This window comes from Cucumis melo, chromosome 6 (genome assembly GCF_025177605.1).
Source record: "Cucumis melo cultivar AY chromosome 6, USDA_Cmelo_AY_1.0, whole genome shotgun sequence".
Lineage (NCBI taxonomy): Eukaryota > Viridiplantae > Streptophyta > Magnoliopsida > Cucurbitales > Cucurbitaceae > Cucumis > Cucumis melo.
This window is the reverse complement of record NC_066862.1, coordinates 30,677,131-30,694,901: the sequence shown is the minus strand read 5'-3', so window position 1 is coordinate 30,694,901 and position 17,771 is coordinate 30,677,131. Positions and strand designations below refer to the sequence as shown.

The window sequence follows — 17,771 nt, the reverse complement described above, 5'->3', positions numbered from 1 at the left end:
ATTATGGATACGGCTCACTTTGTATTTGATACAAACACATTGATCCAATGCGTTCATGTATGCGACATGCGAGTGAGGGTATCCTATGCAATGAGTTTGCATAAGACCAGACCACAAAATAGTAATCACTAAATGTAACTCTGTTAACTAGTTGGGTTTATATTTCATTAGGATGACCTAGGTAACTTAGTCTTAATCCTGAGTTTATTATGAACTCTTGTTTGCGAGGGATTGTCCTTTGATTTGTACGGGTGAAAGTGGCCAGATTGTCGGCTCAATATGCTTATCATTTTGGGGACAAGACCGAGTGGGGATCTGGGAATATAATCACACAAGATGGAATTTACTCCTTCCCACCTTTAGGGTAAGTTGATAAGTGTTCCCTTAAATGGTGTCTCCGGGACTTGAATAAAGGGTCCTACCCTCTCTATGACACGAGAGGGATTTCTGTTTAGTGGTTGAACCATAAACAGGTTGTTCATTAGAGGAGCACTAGTATTTAAGGACTAGAAGTAACCTAGGAGTAAAACAGTAATTTGACCCAGCTTGTTTTACGAACACTTGTGAAGGACTAACTTACTGGTATTGGTCTATATCCATGGACACAGAAATATATCTTCAGTGAGAAGAGTTTAGTTGTGAGTCTTTAGTAGAGTGTACACACAGTTAACGAATATTGATTAATGTGGTTAATGAGTTTAGCCAATTAATCTCATATCGTTGTAGCTTCTGATCTGTAGGTCCATTAGCTCCCCTTCCTAGATCATAAAGAGTAATGAGATTTATTTATATTGGTTGTAATTTGAAATGTTCAAATTTACTTTAGGAATTAATATAATGTATCTTGATACATTATAATATAAAGTTTATATTTTAATTAGACTTTATTATATAAATTTAATTTTAGATATGATTCAAAATTATTATGAAAGAATAAAATATTTGAATGAGTTCAAATATTAATTTAATGTGAATTAGATTCATATTAAAACTATAGGTTAAAATTTAATTTGTATGTGATATATATTAAAACTATAGGTTATGAGAGAAATTTATATTTGAATATGATTCAAATTTTGGATTAAATTAAATATAAGATATTTAATTTAAAAATTAATTAATTGAAGAACTAATTAATAGTTTAGTTTAATTTGATTTAATTAAATTAATTAAATTAAAACTATAGATTATGCGAGAGATATTCATTGAAATATGATTTAAATGAAAATATTAATTAAATGTGATTTAATTAATTATTAAATTAATTAATTAGTTTAATATATATTAATTTTATAATTATTAAGTTAATATAGGGAACGTGAGTGGTTTTCCCACGTTTCCATTTATTCTCTCTAACTTCCCACTTCTTCTGTCTGAAGAAGAGGGAATTCTTTGTGTAACAAAACGAAAGGAGTTTTGTGATTTTTGCGAGATCCTCCCATTCCCTCTGAAAAAAATTGTTCTTTCTGGAAAAATTTCCTCCATCCAATTTTGGTTCCCACAAACCGTCTCCATCAGAGAATAGGAAAGTTTCCAAGTGGTGATGCCCAAATTGATGATTGATAGATTCAGAGTCATCAACGAGCGTAAGTTCTTCTTCTCTATATTTTTCTTGAAAGCATGCTTAGCCATAGAATTTTGTAATTTAATTTGCCAATGTATTGGTATTTTTTCCCAATTAAATTGAGTTATGGTCTCTGTTAATTCTTCTGCTGTGAAAAGGGTTTTCATCTCTTCAATTGGTATTAGAGCCATCTCAATTTTAATTGAGAATTTTAAGAAAATTTGCATTGGTTAGGTGGGATCTCTGCATTATGAATGTCGGTTTTGCAATTGAATGTTTCTGTAATTTTGGCCACAGATTTACTGTCTTGATAAGATCAAAATGTAAAGGTCCCTGCGTTTTTGGACATTTTAATTTGTAAATCTGTAATTTAGAGTCCAATTTTTGGATTTGGAGTGTTTTTCTGAGTTTTTCGACACCAAATTTGCCCTAAACGAACAACCGAAAGGCCATGAACTTGGATTTTTCGATTCTGTATGGAAACCGAAGCGAGAAAAAAAATTCTGCGACTGGAGGTAGAAGAAAGGATGACGTCAACATGACGTCAGTAGCAGCTGGGATAGTCTAGGAGCGGCTCGGTGGCTCGGTGCAGTTCGGTTCAGTGGCGATCGGCTCGGTCGACGCCAGTTCTTCATCTGGCGTCGGTTCAGGATGTTTTTTAGTCGGTTCTTCATATATTGGGTCAGTTAAAGCATTTTTTTGGTCGATTTGGAGCGGTTTTTGACTGGTTCAAGGTTTTTGGACCCGGTTTGAAGCTTTTTGAAGGTTTCGAGGCCGGTTTTGGAGCTTTGAAAGCACTTTTAGGATACTTTTAAGACTTTATTATTGTAATTATTGCTTTATTTTATGGAGCTCTTGCAAATTTACCAAAATTAGTTTGATAAATTAGGTCCATAGCACACTACTTTTAAATTTGCAAAAATGGCAAAATTCAAGCCCAGCCCACATTTGAAAAATGAAAAATTACAAATCTACCCACTAGAATTATCAACATTTTCACGCATCCCTTGATATGTTATTGATACACTCGAGTGTGGTTGATACACTCGATGTGTGGTTGATACACTCGATGTATGGTTGATACACTTGATGTCTTATTGATATACTTGTTTTGCTTTGTTGATACACTTGTTATGCTTTGCTAATACACTCGATGAATTAAATAACACTTGATACACATGATTGGTTTTATACACTTGATATGTTGTTGATACATTTGTTAAACTTTGAAAATATACTTAATCAATTAAGGATACTTGATGCACTAAGCATGATATATTACGTTATCGATACACTTGATTAGGTTTAATACACTTAATACACTACTGATAAACATTTTATACTTTCACCGATACACTCGACAGATTTAATACACTTGATACAGTTCATATGTTTGATACCTTTGATGTACTGTAATTGGTATATTTTCTATATCTACCGATACGTTCGATTGGTTAAAATATACTTGATACACTTGAGATTCTGATGATACACTTAATATACTTTACTAGTACATTTTGATACATATTATATGTTTGCTACACTAAGTTACATCATTCATATACTTAATAATACTACATTGAATTGCATAAAATTTGAAAAAAATGGAAATCATGGAGTAAGTATATCAACCAACTAATATATATAATATAAGTACATCACAACAATAATATACAAAATTGATACAAAGTAGGAAAAAAATAATGATTGGAGCCTTAAAAAGTGGGAGAAGAAATATGAGATGATTAGGACATTAAAAAGAAGAGATGAAATAAGTTATTGAATGGTAGTTTGAGAATAATAAAATATTTAAGATGGAATGTACTTTAAAAAGTGAGAATGTTGTCGTGTTTGAAAGCATAATTTGAAAGAAGTTTGAAGAAAGAACTTAGATTTAACAAAAAATGATTATCGAAAATCTGGATAAAAAATGGTGAAAAATAAAAGAAGAAGAAGAAGAAGATAAAGATGTTGAAAATGGAGATTGAACGAACGATGGTTTTTTTTTTTTTAAGAACCTACAGAAAACCAACCGAAAAATAGTGTTTGAAAAAAAAAACATTTTTTATTATTAGATTAATTTTTTATTATGAATACAAATATGATATAGAGGTTTACAAAAAATGAAGAAGAGAAAGTGGAAGATGAAACATCAAAGAGAGATGATCAATAAAGAGGAAAGCAGGGGGCAGTTTAGGAATAATAAAAATTTTAAAGTAAAAAAATATCTCCAAAATATTTTAAAGATTAAAATTTGTCATATTTGTAAAATTTAAAAAGTATGTATCATAATTGCTAAAACTTATTCTCATGGTGCTACCCAATACAATTTCCCTTATTTTATCCTAGGAGCCAATTTTACAGGTTCAATTGTTATTTAAATGTTTTATGGATGTCATTTAGATAAATCTCACCTTAGGTTAAGCATGTTCAAGCATTTTTATATATTATAAATGTTAGAATGTATGTTTTTAACGCATGATTGTGAATTTCATGAGTAATTTAAAATATGTTGATATTTTAAATATATGAAATTGGATAAGCATGATGCATGACATTACTTAGTTAAATATAATTTGTTATATTTAAATTAATGTCTTGTGTATGCTTGATTGATTTTCATATTTTATTTAATATAATTGTTATATTAATAAAGATGAAAATTATTGCATTGTGCATATATTACATCCATAGTTTAATATAATTGTTATATTAATGTAATGTAGGGGTGTTCAAAAAAACCGGTAACTCGACCAACTTGGATTACCCAACCCAAACCGACAGTTTGGGTTGGGTTAAATTTTATATTGGGTTGGCTTGGGTTAGAAAATTAGAGAAAAAAAGGTTGAGTCGGGTTGTCGGGATTGTGCAAGTTAGGGGTAAGGTTGACCTGGCCCAACCCGATTATATATACATATATAGATACACATATATATACACCTAAAACCTAAAAGTAAACCTCATTTTGAATGAACATTCTATACTTGAAATTTGAATGTATAACACATATATTTGTCACTTTGTACCTTCAATAATAATTTGTTCACCTTGCATATTGAAAAATAATATGAAAATTTGTCTAAATAAATTATGAAGAGATGAAAAGAAAAAAAAACAACCCGCCAACCCAACCCAGCCAAACCCCAATTTTTTAGGTTGGGTTGGGTTAGGTTGACCCTTACGAATTGAACCGATAGAATTCATTTTTTGCCAACCTGAATACTTTGGGTTGGTCCATAATTTTCCTCCAAACCGGCTTATGTTCACCCCTTGTAATGTATGCATGTAATATGGTTTTATTTAATTATAATTTGATTTTAATTATTTAAACCATAGTATGCATGATTATAGGGCTAATTACCTAATTTTATAATAGTTATAAAATTTAATAATTAAAAATCGTCAACCTATATAAAGAGTTGTATGCAAACATAGGATATTAAGATTAATTTGGTTTAATTTTAAATTGTTTAAAATTAAATAGACTTAAGATCACATCAATTCTAATAGGATTAGAATTAAGTCTTATTTTTAGTTTAATGAAACTAAATAGGACAAATAGGATTCAGGGTTATAAGGGAACTCCACCAGTAAAGTTCTGTCTAAGGCTGGGGGTACTTAAGTTGACGGTTTACGGAACACCTCCTACCTGGGAACTGCCCGGAACCGACGTTGAATTAACCTTATTCCTATTAGCATAAGATGTCACTAGGTAAATTAAATGGTTTAATACACCTAGAAACTTTAGTGTAAAGTTTTATTATAAGTGTTATAATAAGAATAGACTTAGTTAGATTCATTTAGCCGGAATTTAGCTAAGTACAACTAAACCCTAAATTAATAGAACATTTTAGTGGGAGAAAAATGGTACATATGATATATCAAATTTTTGCTCCCACGTCTCTAAGAGTTCACACGTGAGATCCATACTCAGCTTCGTGTCGTCCTGGGCACGGCCTCCCTTCGAAAAGTGTTTGTATGGGTCAATAACAAGGTGAATAGGGAAAATGTTCATAGTAAGTGGGAGAAGGACGCGTGTCAACAGATCCTACGGTCTCCTCCATTAGGTTGCCCCGTGAGATTTCTATGATCCGCCTGCGTGTCATCCTGGAGCGATCATCCCTTCAGAAGGCTTGATCATTTAAGTCAGAACATCGAAAACTCCAAAAATGGATAGGATTTCTTAGGTTAATCTTCAACAGTTGTCTTTCCTAACGGTAGCCTGTTGAAGCGTACCTCTGGGATCTGAAAACGGTAGGGTCACACTTACAGGATGAATTAAGTTAGTTAGTGAATCATGGACCGAACAACAATAGCTAAGAACTATAGGAATAAGAGTTATTCTAGTATTAGTAATTAGCTGAGATTGTCTCAATTCAGAAGAGGAGTAATTGATCACCCTTCGATGACTGTTGCTCTAAACTTCTGAAGTATAGTTGCAAAAACTAAATCATTAGTTTTATTAGGGTTCTTTGATTTTTTTTATTATTATTATTTTTTTGCTGAATTGATTAGAATATTTTATATAATGGGTAAAGACAAAGATAACTAATACGGTCAATTGTTTGCTATTTCAGCATGTCTTCCTCAATTATTGCATTGCTTAAAAAGGATCAATTAACCGATGAAAATTATGTGACGTGGAAATCGAAACTGAATATGATTCTAGTTATCGTTGATCTACGCTTCGTCTTAATGGAGGAATGTCCTCCTTTCCCTTCTCAAAATGCATTCCAAAAAGTGTTAAGGATGCATATGACCGCTGGACAAAGGCCAATGACAACACTCACCTCTACATCTTGGCTAGTATGTCTGACATACTGAGCAAGAAACATGAGATCATGGTCACTGCACGTCAAATCATGGATTCTCTTAGAGAGATGTTTGGGCAACCGTCCATTCAGATCAAATAAGAGGCTATTAAATACGTTTATAATTTACGTATGAAAGAGGACCAATCTATTAGAGAACATGTTCTCAACATGATAGTCAACTTCAACGGAGCGGAAATGAACGGAGTGGTCTTTGATGAGAAGAGTTGCAAATTTTTCAGTCTCTTAAGGGACAGAAAGAAGGAGAGGCAAATGTTGCTCATTCCAGGAGGTTTGCACCTTCATCTTCTGGATCTAAGAAAATTCAAAAGAGGAAAGGAGGGAAGGAAAAAGGTCCTACTGTTGCTGCTGAGGGCAAAGGGAAGGCTAAGGTGGCCATCAAAGGGAAATGTTTCCACTACAATGTTGATGGACATTGGAAAAGAAACTGCTCCAAGTACCTTGCTAAGAAGAAAAAAAGGGAAGGTAAATATGATTTACTTGTCTTAGAAACATGCTTAGTGAAAAATGACCAAAATGCCTGAATACTTGATTCAGGGGCCACTTATCATGTTTGTTCTTCTTTACAGAAATCTAGTTCCTTCAAGCAGCTTGAGGAGGGTGAGATGACACTCAAGGTTGGAACGGGAGATGTCATTTCAGCTCACGTAGTGGGAGATGCTAAGTTGTTTTTCGGAAATAGATTCATGTTTTTGGAAAACTTGTACATAGTTCCTAAAATTAAGAGGAACTTAGTTTCCATTTCTTGTCTTATTGAACATATGTACTCAATTAATTTTTCTATGAATGAAGCGTTCATTTCTAATAATGGTGTACATATTTGTTCGACCAAGCTCGAAAATAACTTGTATATATTAAGAACTAATGAAGAAAAAGCAGTTTTAAATCATGAGATGTTTAGAACATCTAACACTCAAAATAAAAGGCAAAGAATTTCTTCAAATAACAATACCTAACTTTGGCATTTAAGATTAGGTCACATAAATCTCGATCGGATCGGGAGATTGGTAAAGAATTGACTTCTAAAAGAGTTAGAAGATCATTCATTACCTTCATGTGAATCTTGTCTTGAAGGAAAGTTGACAAAGAGACCTTTTACTGGAAAAGGTTATAGAGCCAAAGAGCCTTTAGAACTTATACATTCAGACCTCTGTGATCCGATGAATGTAAAAGCTAAAGGGGGTTTTGAATACTTCATCTCTTTTATAGATGATTATTCAAGGTATGGTTATTTATACTTAATGGAGCATAAGTCTGAAGCTCTTGAAAAGTTAAAGGAGTATAAGGCTGAAGTTGAAAATCTATCAAGTAAAAAGATTAAAATACTTTGATCTGATCGAGGTAGAGAGTACATGGATTTGAGATTGCAGGACTATATAATAGAACATGGAATCCAATCCCAACTCTCAGCACCTGGTACACCTCAACAAAATGGTGTATCATAAAGGAGAAATAGAACCTTGTTAGACATGGTTCGTTCAATGATGAGTTACGCTAATTGCCTAGCTCGTTTTAAGGGTATGCAGTAGAGACTGCAGTTCATATCTAGAACAATGTTCCCTCGAAGAGTGTTTCTGAAACACCTTTCGAGTTATAGAGAGGACGTAAACCTAGTTTAAGTCACTTCAGAATTTAGGATTGTCCAGCACACGTGTTAATGACAAATCCCAAGAAGTTGGAACCTCATTCAAGGTTATGTCAATTTGTTGGTTACCCTAAAGAGACGAGAGGTGGTTTATTCTTCGATCCACAAGAAAATAGAGTGTTTGTATCGACAAATGCTACTTTCTTGGAAGAAGACTACATAAGAGATCATAAACCACGAAGTAAATTAGTACTAAATGAAGCTACTGATGGATCAATAAGGGTTGTTGATGAAGTTGGTTCCTCGTCAACAGTTGATGAAACTACCACATCAGGTTAGTCTCATTCTTCTCAATCATTGAGAATGCCTCGACGCAGTGAGAGGGTTATATCGCAACCCAACCGTTACTTGGGTTTAACTGAAACTCAGGTTGTCATACCAGATGATGGTGTTGAGGATCCATTGTCCTATAAACAGACAATGAATGATGTAGATAAGGACCAATGGGTCAAAGCCATGGACCTTGACATGGAGTCTATGTACTTCAATTCAGTGTGGGAGCTTGCAGGTCTACCTGAAGGGATAAAACCTATAGGGTGTAAATGAATTTATAAGAGAAAGAGAGATTCAGCTGGTGTCACACCCTGGTCTAAGTTTTCCCCTCTAACCTAGATCGTGGTGTGAATCTATTCCTTAAACTCATACCTTTCATATATAAGATTAGTAAAACATTTTCCAAGAAATTCTATAAAAATTTCGGCAGAGTCTCCCTAGAAAACGAACTAACCATACCTGGAAAATAGAAGAAAGACACACTTCTATACTTTTCAAAACTCAATTATCCTCGAGTGTGTCTCACCACACACTCATCCAACATAATCCAGAGTCCCAAACAAAGTTTATATTCAACTACGAACTAGTTACAAAGGAATTACAATTTAATAAAAGACCTCTCAGACTCAAATTCTCATCATGACTCTCATTTCTTCTAATAACCCAATAATACAATAGAATGCATAAGTATATACTACACAATGAGATACTACAACCACTACCAGGAAAGCACAACCAATGCTTGGTCCTTAACCGTTACCTGGAGGGGAGAAAACATGAGTTGAAACTCAATGAGTGGCAATTTTGTTTATTTTTCTCAAAAACTTATAAAACATACATTTAACGGTTTAGTTATAAAATCAACACCGAAATGATAATTAAAACATTAGAATCATGTATTACCATAAACCATAAGTAAGGCCAACAAACTTGTATCCAAACCAACCATGGCAAGGCATCTAAATATACGGCCAAAGATAGCTCGCACATGACTAAAAATCATGCGGCCAAAACTAGCTCACGCATATTTAGTACCTGCCACGATAACAACCTCCATCCAATCCAATCCAACCAATCCAATCCATCCATGATAGCAGACTAAGCATACGGCCCAAGGATAGCTCACACGTGATCCAATCTACAAGAAAACACGCGGCCAAACGGAGCTCACGCATACTTAGCACCTAACACGGTAACAACATACCGCTCCTATGTGCACATAGAGCCACCCAACCATGGGTTAAGCTAGGCCCAAAGCCATGTCACAATCCTCCATCCATGTCCTCACCTAGGCTCACGTTCTCGGATCTTCAGTCACGGCCTCTTTCAGCCCTGGAATCCCCTGACAACCGTAGGTGGCACTACATAAACACATTCACGTAGTCTTAAGGGTAATCACCAACATTCATAATATCACATAATTTAAGTTTGAAATCAAACATAGTTAGAAACTCATTTTCACATCATTTTTGATCTTTTGCCATCAATACATACTTTTAGAGCTTATTTAAATCTAGTTATAAATCAATGAAGATTTTAGAAATCAGTTGTCATCCAGAACTTGTTTAGTAAAGTTGGTTTCAACCACAATTTCGAAGTACAAGAGTTCATGGAATACCGAAATTCATATTTGAAAACACTTTTGACATATAGATCATAAAACAATCATACAAGTAATCGTTACAATTACAGCGTACTATAATAACATATATAAATTTATAACGAAAATATTTGAAAATAACCACTCACAATCAATTACTCGATCCCTCGGGATTTTACGCTTTCCCCACTTCAATTTGGCCTGAAACAACGTTCAAGGTCACATCATTGTCTTCACTTAGCAAGACAACACAATAATCTCTAAAATTACTTCATTACGAGCATTCAAACTATTTTACATTTGTTGAGTCCTTACATTCTCAAATCTCCTTGGACTAGACTAAAAATCCACTTCAAACCTTTAAACTTCAAATTTATATATTTAGATTTAAATCGACTATGTCAACATGAACCAACTAACTTTAAACTTCATAAGGCCACCTAGATCCATTTTATGTTTCTAAGGTCCTCAATTTGTCAAAGCGCTTAGGATTAGACTAAGCCTTTCACCTACGAACCCTTAGACTTGAAATCTAGATACTTAACCCCATGAGCATCCAAGTTAGTTCAAATTAAACGGGTCTTTTATGTAGATACAACAAGCTCAATGGATCGTTTATGTGGATTTATGTCCATTATATCAACAAGGGACCAACAACCTTAAGTACATCTAAGATTTAGATTGAACAATCCCCCAAATGGTTTACTTTAGGCTATTTGGATCCTTAAACTTCAACTTAAACTCTTAATGCCACAAGCACCCAAACATGAGAGAACCCACTAAAATTTATTTAAACCATATCAAAATCACCTCGACAACACATTTCTCAAAAATTTTCAGATTCGTAATATGAACTTCAAATGATCATAACTCTTCCAATACTTAACCAAAATGAGTGTTCTTTATCTAAAAATCTTCATTTTGATGTCCTATATAAATTATATGAAGGAAGGAAAATACGATTCCCAACAGATTGCTACAGAATTGGCCCGAAACAGAGAGTGTTCAAAAACGGAGTCTTCTGCAATCCCTTGACTTGTTTATGAAATTAATCTTACTTCAAATCATATTTAGTTCACAATTTCTTCATAAAAGTTGTAGTAAATTAAATAAGCCTTTCAACCATACTAAATAGAGATCCTAATTCCACCGGTACACTCCGAAATACAAGAAAAACCAGAGACCTTCTGATTTCGCATGAAAGCACTTGCTCTGTATTTTGTGTTAAAATTCACCCAATAAACCTCAAAATTTACATAAGGTCTCTTCAGAAAATTTGTTTGAAAATGAAATAGCTTTCATAAAATGCAAATCTCACCTCTTAGATCTTCTTGAGAAGCTCAAATCGAAATAAAAACCAAAAGTGTGCAGCGGCAGGACTTCTATCGACCATGGGCTGCTAGACGATGGAAAAGAAGGACGGTGAGTGTAAGGGAGCCATGGAGAAATAGGAAGAGAGGATCATCGGATAAGGGAATTGGCGAGGAGAGAAGAAGAAGAAGAAGAAGAAGAAGAAGAGTATCTTTATGTCTCAGCCCGAGGGGTTCATAACCCAAGGTCAAAAGCAAAAAGTTTGCAAGCTGAATCGATCCATTTATGGGTTGAAACAAGGATCTAGATCTTGGAACATTAGGTTTGATACTGCGATCAAATCCTACAGTTTTGACCAAGACGTTGATGAACCTTGTGTATATAAGAAAATCAACAAATGTAAAGTAGCTTTCTTAGTACTTTATGTGGCCGATATCCTCCTCATTGTGAATGATGTGGCATACCTTACTGACGTTAAAACTTGGCTAGCAGTCCAATTCTAAATGAAAGATTTAGAAGAGGCACAATATGTTCTTGTGATCCAAATCATAAGGGATCGTAAGAACAAAATGCTAGCATTGTCTAAAGCAACCTATATCGATAAATTGTTGGTTCGATACTCGATGCAGAACTCTAAGAAGGGTTTATTACCTTTCAGGCATGGGGTTCACTTGTCTAAGGAACAGTGTCCTAAGAGACCTCAAGAAGTTGAGGATATGAGACGTATTCCCTATACCTCACTGTAGGCAGCTTAATGTATGCTATGCTCTACACTAGGCCAGACATTTGTTATGCATTGGGAATAGTCAGTAGGTATCAGTCCAACCCAGGGTTAGACCACTGGACGGCGGTTAAAATTATTCTCAAGTATCTTAGGAGAACGAGAGACTACATGCTTGTGTATGGAGCTAAGGATTTGATCCTTAAAGGATATACTGACTTTGATTTCCAAACCGATAAGGATTCTAGAAAATCTACGTCGGGATCAATGTTCACCCTGAATGGGGGAGCTGTAGTATGGCGTAGCATCAAGCAAGGATGCATTGCAGACTCTACAATGGAGGTTGAATATGTTGTTGCTTGTGAAGCAACAAAAGAAGCAGTTTGGCTTAGGAAGTTTCTACATGATTTGAAAGTTATTCCAAACATGAACTTGCTCATCACTCTATATTGTGATAACAATGGGACAGTTGCCAATTCTAAAAAACCTCGCAGCCACAAATAAGGGAAACACGTAGAAAGGAAGTATCACCTGATCCGGGAGATTGTGCAACGAGAAGATGTGATCGTCACCAAGATCGCTTCGGAGCACAACATTACTTATCCATTTACGAAGACTCTCACGACTAAAGTGTTTGAGGGTCATCTAGAAAGTCTAGGTCTACGAGATATGTACATTAGGTAACCTAGGGCAAGTGGGAGATGTGTAATGGGTATGATGATGCCCTAGTTTATTGTATTTGTATATATACATTTTATATAATATACTTGTACATTTTACCATTTCCATTGTTTGAGGATTACTTTATTATGTACATCTCATAAGGACTAGAGTTTTAGTCCAAGTGGGAGTTTTTTGGGTTTTATGTCCTAAAACTCGTAAATAGTAAAATATAATCAATTGACAATCATTAATAAAGTATTTTATTATTATAATTTCAATAAGTGGTATTGATTATATTATTAGTTGTCTTAATAACCTAAATCCAATAAACTAACATCCTAAGCTGTTTGATGAGTCTTGAACAGTATGTAGAGACATACGGGTCAAAGTTCAAGATCAACTTAAAGGGTCTATAGTATAGGGTTAAGGTTTGGTACCTTATCTTGTTAACATTATGGATACAACTCACTTTGTATTTGATACAAACACATTGATCCAATGTGTTCATGTATACGACATGCGAGCGAGGGTATCCTACGCAATGAGTTTGCATAAGTCCGGACCACGAAATAGTAATCACTAGATGTAACTCCGTTAACTAGTTGGATTTCTATTTCATTAAGATGACCTAGGTAACTTAGACTTAATCATGAGTGTATTATGAATTCCTGTTTGCGAGGGATTGTCTTTTGATTTGTACGGGTGGGAGTGGCCAGATTGCCGACTCAATATGCTTATCATTTTGGGGACAAAACCGAGTGGGGAGCTGGAAACATAATCACACAAGATGGAATTCACTTCTTCCCACCTTTAGGGTAAGTAGATAAGTGTTTCCTTAAATGGTGTCTCCGGGACTTGAACAAAGGGTCCTACCCTCTCTATGGCACGAGAGGAGTTTCTGTTTAGTGGTTGGACCATAAACAGGTTGTTCATTAGAGAAGCACTAGTATTTAAGGACTAGAAGTAACCCAGGGGTAAAACGATAATTTGACCCAGCTGGTTTTACGAACACTTGTGAAGGACTAACTTACTGGTATTGGTCTATATCCGTGGACACAGAAATATATCTACAGTGAGAAGAGTTTAGTTGTGAGTCTTTAGTAGAGTGTACACACAGTTAACGAATATTGACTAATGTGGTTAATGAGTTTAGCCAATTAATCTCATATCGTTGTAGCTTCTGATCTGTAGGTCCATTAGCTCCCCTTCCTAACTGACAAAGAGTAATGAGATTTATTTATATTGGTTGTGATTTGAAATGTTCAAATTTACTTTGGGAATTAATATAATGTATGTTAATACATTATAATATAAAATTTATATTTTAATTAGACTTTATTATATAAATTTAATTTTGGATATGATTCAAAATTAATTTATGAGAGAATAAAATATTTGAATGAGTTCAAATATTAATTTAATGTGAATTAGATTCATATTAAAACTATAGGTTAAAATTTAATTTGTATGTGATACATATTAAAACTATAGGTTATGAGAAAAGTTTATATTTGAATATGATTCAAATTTTGGATTAAATTAAATATAAGATATTTAATTTAAAAATTAATTCTTGGAGAATTAATTAATAGTTTAGTGTAATTTGATTTAATTAAATTAATTAAATAAAAACTATAGGTTATGCGAGAGATATCCATTTAAATATGATTTAAATGAAACACTAGTAGAAAAATGGCCTACGATGACAGTTAAATGTTGTCATTAAAAGCTTTCGCGAAGTTTTTTGCAGTCATGGAAAGTATTTTATGACAGTTCTCCAAACTGTCACGAAATATGGTTTTTCATGACATAAAATAAATGTCATGAATTCAATATTTTATGACAGATTATAATTGTCATTATTTGTTTTCGATTACAGTTAATAACTATCATTGTTTATATTTTATGACATCGGATAACTGTCATTGTTTACATTTTATGACAGCAAATAACTGTCATTGTTAATATTGTATGACAGATATTAAATATCATTATTTATCTTTTTTGACACTTATTAACTGTCATCATTTCACTTTCCATGACATTAATTAACTGTCAATAAAACTTTTTCGATGACAGTTTTTTTTATTTTACATTTAAATGTCATAATTTTGTTTTTAGTCACTATTTTTCTTGCACTATTTTTTATTGAATTTTGTTTTTCATGTTGCCCTGCCATTACACATACCATTACACAGACCAATACAATCACATATGGAAAGAAACGGTGAACGCTTTAATATAAAGAAACATACGCTTTAAGTGTTAATACATATGGTTTGTTACGAACAAGCTATTTAAATAACTACATTTAAACCAAAAAATTTCCTACCAAACCTACAAAAATGCCTATACATTAATGAATTGCTGCAAATATGACTTCGCTGCTCTAATGGATTTTGGAAAAACCTAGTAAGAAAATAAAAGGAAACAAAATTGATTCAACAATACAGCTAAATGAATTACAAAACTTCACACAAAGTCCAAAACAAAACATATTACAGGTAACACATAAATACAAAACGCCTACAGAAAACACACGCATGATCCATAAACACCTACTACATTATGATTTCTATATTATAATACAAAACGCCTACGTTACAGCATAAAATTCTCCTGCTTCAATACATCAACAAAACTCTATTTGTATGGTGTTTGTAAATCATTCAACAATTCAGTTCTCAAATGAACCACTAGAAAAAACTCCAAATACTCTCAAGAAACTTAATAAAAAAATTTAAACTACCAGAAAAAGAAAAAAATGTTGAAATAAAATTGATACCTCCGGAGGTATAGCACGATGAATAAGATGTGCATTGCTATGAAGAAAGTTTAAAGGCTTTACTAGTTGAAGCAAACCATGTTTTATTTACAGTAATCCCATTTCCTGTAAAATGTCAATGAAGAACAAGCCGATGAGAATAGAGAAGCTTTTATGAATACTACAAGCATCACATGATTAGTGATCCAAACAAAAAAAAATCATAAGTATGACACATGTGAGAAGTATATATATGTCAGAATTCATTTTCTAAATTAACGAATGAAAAGGTCTATAAACAAAATTTCCCAACAAACTTATCAGAAATACTAAAAATGCTTTCATCTAAAACACTTCCACAAAATATTTACATTTACAAATGACAACCCTACAACTAGGCTAACAATTATAGATGCAATGAATTTATCAAGGTAATTTGAAGAAAGCAACCAAGAAACAAATGAAATCCCACTTAATAAAATCCAAAAATAATAAACCGAGACCAAAAAATGAAAAAAATGAGAAGCAAATGAAGCAAACAAAAAATATTTGATCCATAACATTCCACCACATGGAAGCAAATGAAGAAAGTATTACGAACCAAGAGAAAGTGAAGAGCTTACTTCTTCTATTGTAGACAACATATGAAGAAAGATAAATAAAGAGATGAAGCAAGAGATCAACTGCAGAAGGAAACAATGTGTGCCAAGGAGTACTGGAACCAACATGAAAAATGGTGGTCATTGTCAAGTTACTATGATATTGTAAAAGGAGAAGGAAACAATAATGTCAATCCTACTATGATATTATGTACATAACTTCTAAATAATAGCAACCCAAAACTACTCAAAACAGCATAAACTTTTACCACTTTTTACAACTAATGTCCCAACTTTCTACATCAAAGATCTGAATCTCCCAATACCCCAAGAAGCATTCTATCCAAACCCATGAATCCAAAAACCTAATTAAATTCAACTAAAATGCTAAAGCCCAATAACATAAATTTAGGGCAATGTTATACGTCGTATTTCAATGCACACTATGATACAACACTCCAAAGTTTTTCTAACCACTCCAAATAATATATCTTGCTAGCATACAACAAAAACTAATTACAAGAAATTGTATTGAATAGCAGAATTCAAGGAAAAATATACCGATCATAAATAGTAAAACAAAATTATGTTAACAAAACTTACAGCCCAGTAATTTCGATTGGAAATGTCCCAGCCACCTTCATACCTCTTTTAAGTAAGACAAAAACACTCATTTCCTCAGGCCAAATCAAATAGAAAATACATATTGCAAAACTTAAAGTTTTACTAAGGCATAGATCTTCAATAATTAATTTTTCACCTTTCTCAACCCTTCCCTTGAACAACTTCTTGAAAAAGAATATATTCAAGACCATGCACCATAAGGCAACAAAGATTGATCAGCCCCGTTAAACAATCAATGATAATGCACTGAAAAAAGAACCACAAAACAAAAAAACCATTCAAACATGAGTAACATAATTAACAACATTGAATGAAGCATTACAACATCCAAAAATTGACCACATTTTGTAGGAAGGAACACTGGATAAAATTAAGTGGAACAGAGAACACGGATTTTGCAGCATACTTATGGCTTCTTGTTACGTGAAGTTCTCATATATATTGAGACTAACAAATTAGGTATGAGAAGAATTACCGAAGTTGGATCGAGATGGCTCATACAAAAGGATGGAAAATTTATTCCTACTCTTTGCCATAATCATTATAACATACAATAATTTAACACTAATATTCTTAGAGAGAAGCTCAAATGAGCATAAATATTCCATAAATTCAAATTCATTCTCGCAAAGTCAAGCTGAAAAAAGATAAAATCATATACATACTAATCATCTCTTATAAGCACCGTTACCATTACTATCTTTCATATAAAAAAAGAACATGATTGTCTTAGTATTTAGTGAATTTAGAAAATAAAGAGAAATTTGGGAAAAAGCTATCTTATCCCTCAATGAAAAATGATGAGATGCTGACTATGTTTCTAATAGCTAGAACTAACTGCTTCACCTATTATTATACTGAACTTATAACCAATGCAGCTAACATACTCGCAATCTCAGAGTCCTAATTACCAGCATATAACAGATGGAAGAGGAAGCCCTAGGATTGGTGATTCAGACAAGTTACTGTGAAAAGTAATTTCATTTTCTCCAAAAGAAACTAATGCATATTTCCACTAATATCCCAAGAAAATGATAACATTCAAAATTATTATATTTTCTTCTGTTTCATTTTTTTCTTTTTCTTTTTTTTTTTAAATTATTTTTCTACTTTATTCTTATGCAGCATTGCTTCCAATTTCTAATTTCCTTCTATTTTTTAGCTAAACATTTTGT

General features: G+C 33.1%; 1 long non-coding RNA gene across 3 annotated transcripts in view; it reads right to left on the bottom strand.

Moving 5' to 3' along the window:
- LOC103490983 (uncharacterized) overlaps positions 1 to 17,771 on the bottom strand; it is a 32,842-nt gene that overhangs the window by 14,034 nt on the left and 1,037 nt on the right. For 2 of the 3 annotated variants that reach the window (XR_007821884.1, XR_007821885.1), the window contains exons 2-5: positions 16,733 to 16,842; positions 16,576 to 16,620; positions 15,997 to 16,088; positions 15,395 to 15,499 (exon numbers count right to left, since the gene is read on the bottom strand). This is a non-coding gene — a long non-coding RNA (uncharacterized LOC103490983). Of the gene's footprint in view, positions 1 to 8,773; positions 9,075 to 9,217; positions 9,676 to 10,063; positions 10,116 to 15,394; positions 15,500 to 15,996; positions 16,089 to 16,575; positions 16,621 to 16,732; positions 16,843 to 17,771 lie in introns of all 3 variants that reach the window. The other variant, XR_007821883.1, reaches the window with a different exon arrangement.